Below are 5,976 nucleotides of genomic sequence, written 5' to 3' on the forward strand. Positions count from 1 at the left end.
CACTTGGGATCGGGAAGCATTTTGATTAGCAACCAGTTCGGTTCCCGGGCTTGGAAACGGATCAGTCAACACAGCTGAGGTTTTCGAACTCTTAAAGAATCTTTTAAGCTCAGCTTTGTATGGACAAACTGCTGTCCAATGATCCTCATCGCATATATGACACCCCGTAGGGGGTTTCCTTTTTCTCCCTTTCTTTTTCTTCTTGCCCCCTGGTTGCTTCAGTCGTTTTCCCTTGTCGTCCGACACGGCACTTACTTCCGAGGCAAGAAGTTCCTCATTTGCATTTTGACCGGAAATCATACGGGCCTTTTTAGGTATAGCCTTTGTCGATTTCATGTCTGTTGCGCCAATCACGCCATCGCCGGCATGAGAGTCACTATTTGATTTAGGAGGAGGAATTGAAAATTCCGGTCTAGGGGCGTCGGGTATTTTATCATAGAGCGTGCCGGACTGAGTATATACTAAGTCTAGATATTGTGCACGAGCAATAACTTGCTCCTCCGTTACGACTCCCCCCTTGGCCACATCTTCCGTTATGGCAGGAAGTAACGACTTTATAAACCATTCAGCTAACAGTTGATCTGGAACGTAAGTCTTTACCATCCTGCGACGACGACGCCACTCATGTATATGATCGGATATATGCGTGGCCGTCGTCTGCTTGAAGTTGGTTAAGATTTCCGTTCCAGTTTCATACCTTATCGGTAATTGAAAATGGGTTAAGAAAGTTGTGGCTAGGGAACTGAAATTGTCGAAAGAGGCTCTAGGTAATTCAATATACCATTTAGCCGCTGGACCCATCAATGTCCTCTGAAAAAGGCGAAGCCTTATCGAATCATCGTTCAGGGTGTTCGACGAACACCACAGATGAAAAGTCATGACGTGATTCGATGGGTCTTCACCTGGATTTCCATTGAATTTAGGAATGTCCGATGGAAGTTTATGCGGAATCGCTGGCCACCAAGGGGCATAAGCAATTGGATCATTCGTCAGCCAGTTTAGATCTGGTAATTCTAGAGTTGCTATAAAGGGCAATTGTTGATTCAGGTTAGGCGGAGCATACCCAGGATAAGATGGAATCGCCTGAGCAGTGGGTCTTTACATACCAGCATAATGTATTTGATGCTGGCAACTTTGACAAGTTTGATGGGCATAACCGTTATTATACGGTTGCCCATTACTTACAAAGACTTGTTGCTCGGGTCCTTGATATGATTGTTGGAATTGCGGTTGTTGAGTTTGAACTAGCTCCGGTTGTTGGACCATTTGCTGTCGTCCAATACTGGATGATTGACCAAGATGAGGAGTCATAGTACTTGTTTGAGCCTGAGTTGCTCCAGATAAGGAGGCACTAACCGAAGGTTGTGATTGAGTTGTCGAGACAAGAGGCTGTTGTATGGCAACCTGAGAAACTTGGGGTTGACATAAAACAGGTAGCGCTTGTACTTGCGACGCAATCAATATACCAGGTATAGTGGCAACATTCGACAGAGGGTGGACTGGTTGCATTGAATATGCAACCCTTGGTTGCTGAGGCAGTATTGGTACCCATCCGCTGGATGTAATTCCAGTTTGACCTGAACTTTGTTGTAAACTCCCATATGGTTGTTCTCCGGGGGGAAACAATGAAAAAGCATATTGCCCTCCATATGGTGGCAATCCAGTGCTTAAAGGGTAGATTGGCCTTTGAAGACACATTGGATCAAGTTGTTGAGTTTCAACATAAGAAATACCAGATGATAATCTGGATGAAGAAATAGGAACTAACCATGTCGTCGAAACAGTCTTTGATTGGACTCCAGCTTGTTGTTGACAATTTGCCGGGACAGATGGTATACCAGCGAACATCGTTGGAGTAGCAGCAGGAGGCTCTGCCGCTGCTATGTCGGATGACACAGTCCTGGATGTCGATGGTTGTTTAGACATATTTAGTCTATCTAAAAGATTTCCTAGCGATTCTACAAGAACTTTGTGATGAAGGTAGACTAACTTCGAAGATCAACGCAGGAATAAAGGGTGATTGTTCCGTTTAAAATAAATTGTTAACGACGCTTTAGACACAACTTGCTTTTTCAGTTTTAAAGAGTCGAGAAAAAGCTAAAGATGACTCTAGTCTCCTTCGATGTTTTAACGAGCCCGAAGTGACAAATGCTCGGATGGACTTTTTCTGTTATAGAGTCTGAAAAAGGCCAAAAGAAACTGCTCTGGAGATCTAGGCAGAGGGTGTGCCAAACCTTTCGCAAAACCACAGAATACGTTTTACGGTACGGGTGGTCGATCTTCGTGAATGCTGTGTTCACTGCATTGCGATCAGTAGGGCGGTCGACACGGCTTCCTTTGGATAAAGGCTTTGTTCCTATAGGGGTCTCCCAATATATACGCGACGGTACGTGGGAGCACAAGTCCATATTAGTGCCACCGACTCTCAGGAGGAATCACCCACCTTCTTCGAGATCGACAGTCACTATGTTTAACGACGCCGGAACACGTCTCTAGCTTAGACCTCTATGTGTTTGCGTTATGTTTCAAAGCGTTGTTAGGTTCATTCAATATATTTTAAGTTGATCTTTTTAAAGTTTGCCTTTCAAGGTTCACCACGAGATGTATAATACAACTTCCTAAATGCAGTCTAAGATGATAAGCAAGCTTTTCAATCTTTCAACTTTGAAAATCTTAACTACTGAGGGAAAAGAAAGACATCATCTTTTCACACAGATCATAGAGCACACACTAATGCACTTTTTCCTAAATCAACATACAAGCTGTCAAAATGCACATGCACAATGCAGGTATTTCTTTTCTCTTTCTTAATGTTGATGTATTACAAAAAGAAAGCTATTGTATAACTTTGAATTCAATTTCAAGTGAAAGCAAACAAGCTTTGTCCAAAATCAAAAGACACCTTAAGATTTACTTGTTTCAACACTAGAAATACATAAATTCAAACCATATGAGGAAAGCAAAAGCTCAATCAGCTATGAACAGCAAACAAACTAACTCTTAAGATCAAAACGACACTTATCACAGGTCTAGATCTAAGAGGCCACAGCAAGACTAGTTCACTTTCGTTATGGGAAACTGCAAATGATATAAGAAATACACAAAGAACAAATACAGTTTCTTTATACAACCGAGGCGGAATAGTGGCAAGGAAAGTTGGTTTCAGATAGGTACATTGACTGATAACAGGCTGCAAAAACAAGGATGAAAACAGGGCAATAAACAGCAGGGAACCCCAGTAGCACAAGGCAAAACTGGTTCAGCGCAAGTGGTACACTGTCAGTTTGACATTCAGCGCAGGTAGCCCCTTCGGGACCTGCGATGAAATGCAGACTGCCTTCACAGTGCCTGCAATGAAGAGATAAACTTTCGTTTTTCTCAGTTTCCGGGTTACAGATTGCTCAAAAATTCACAGTTTTTGGCCAAATCAAAGGCTATCAATCAAGTACACACTAAAGGATGAAAAGCTATCACTAAGAGCTGTTCAGAGTCCTTGTGGATCAGCTCTTCAAATCATAAACATGCCCAGAAATTGAGCTAGAGTAGCTGCCCTCTACTTTGCATTTGAAAGATCCAAATGCAGTTCGATTCGGTACCCCCTGTGTTTATGAAATAAATAGCAAAAACACAAACAACCAACAAGATATGATCCCCAGCGGAGTTGCCAATTTGTTGTTGGGAAAAGTATCCAATACGGAATGACCCTATCCCACTCTAAGGGTGATAGTACCTCAGCAATAATCGAAGCAAAGCTATCTAAGATTTCTTCTTTATGAAAGTAAAATAGGGGAGAAAGAGATCCACTAACCGATGTCTTTCGCTAATGGTTGATCCAATCTTCTCTCCTTGTTGCTTGCTCCCAGCTCCTTGCTCTTTCACTGGCCCAGCTACACCAAGATCCTGCAAAATGGCAAGAGAGGGAAACTACAAGAAGCATACATTCATAATTGATTCAAGGATTAGAATAAATCAAATACACAAGTATAACAATACACCATTGAGACACATGCATATAGAAGAACCTCAAATGCTTTATTAATGGAAGAAGTAAAGTTCAGGAAGTGATACAACCATAAAAGGCCCAATCCAGCATCACCTCCCAGCAGAAAGAAATCTCCTCTTCACCTCCTTCAAAGCAAATCACCCAATAGTTCTAAACTCAAACCAACAGCACTTCCTTACATTCACAAGATTCCAGCCCCCTTAGACCTCATGAGAGAGCTCTATATATAGGAGTTTTGGAGAAAGGATGAGTCAGCTTGAAGCTGGCATGAAGCTGACTAGTGTCCTCTCCCACTTCAGTTATTCTTCAGTTCTTGAGTCCACTTGGAGGTTCTTGCTTCCACTTGGAGATCTAGACCCTCTTACTCATCACCAGTCGAATTCCCTGATCCAAGTGTCATTTTGGAAGCTTCTTGGGCATTGACACCTTGAGGAATGACTGTGCCACTTGTCCAAACTCGCCTAGCGCAGGTAGCCTTCTTTGCAGCTGACATTCAGCGCAGGTAGATAATGGAGCAGTTGACATTCAGCGCAGATGCTCAGTGGAGCAGTTGACATGATCCAGAATTGCCTTGTTTTTGAGTGTTTTCAGGTGGAGAACTACTATTCAGTGCTGTGGTTTGCTGACCTTGTTCCTCTAGGGGTAGGAACAACATGTTTAGGGACTTTGGATCCCTTAGATTATGGACATTTCATGCTTCATGCTGTAAGGCACAAAAATGTCTATAACAAAGAGACACGAAGAAAAGATTGACATGAAAGCATTAAGTTCTAATGAATGCATAATCATGTCACTCATCATGATTTGACTCTTCAAAAAATGCGATACAATCATTCTTGGATACTGAAGCATGCGATCATTAATTTCCCTTAAGGTGCGCGCTCAATTTTGGGTTTACCGTTTATGTCTGAGAATTCTTGCGATGAGTCCTTTCTGTGATTGGAATCGCAGTATCGAGGACTGCAACGTCATTAAGTGTTATTGCAAATTGCCAATATCACAGATCGCAGTTTTGTATGATCGCAGATCGCAAGATCACAAGATTTTCGCTTTATCACTCTGTGCTGCTTATGCGACATTGCGATGTGCGACGTCGCATATCGGCCGTCGGCGATTCCTTAGGTTTTCCCTTTCTGAGCGCTTTTAATGCACGCGATGCAATGGGTTCTCGCGTCACTCTTTTTCAGTGTATTTATGCGCTTTGGGAAAATGCTTCTCTCTACCTTTGTGACGCGATATAGCTCTTAGGGAGTTAATACAAAAGATTTTTTAAACAAAACATTTTTTGGATTTTTGGTTAAGGGTTCCCCTTTGCTTGATGTTATTACTAATATCAAACAAAGAGGGGGGTTGTTGGTGACCACAACAGGGCCACTATTGTATATTGTTGGGTCTTATTCACCATGATGTTTAGTGTTAATGTTTATTATGTTTTCTTCTTCATACATAATGGCTTAAAATTAAAATGTATAATCTTTTTTCAATATCAATTCTGGGATATCACAAATGTAAGATACATAATTTGAAAATATAAAAAACTTCAAATCATACTTCAAGAAAAATATGTTAAACATGAATAATTCAATTGGTAATTTAATAAGGTTTTTGAGTCTACTTCCTTTAGTTTGATCTCTATTCCTTCTATCAATGATTTTTCAAAGGCATTAGTTGAAATGATGTGTTATGAAGTTTCCAGGTTATTGACAATGTGCCCATATTCAAATTTGAATCTAGAAAATATGCTAGGGAATATCCTAAAACATATACCAAAGATGTTATAAAACTCATTAAGACTTTTCTAACAGTATAAAGAACATGCAAAATGAAATTCTAGATCAAAATTTACGGTGAAAATACCAAAAATATATATTTTACTTAACATCCTATAAGACGCCTAATTTAAATTTTAATGTAATATTCTAAATATCACACTTATCTAATATTCTTGAAGATGAAATATATCTATATATATA

The sequence above is a fragment of the Pinus tabuliformis genome, chromosome 9 (genome assembly GCF_031772625.1).
Source record: "Pinus tabuliformis cultivar Carrire ecotype Pingquan chromosome 9, CPIR1, whole genome shotgun sequence".
NCBI classification, from domain to species: domain Eukaryota; kingdom Viridiplantae; phylum Streptophyta; class Pinopsida; order Pinales; family Pinaceae; genus Pinus; species Pinus tabuliformis.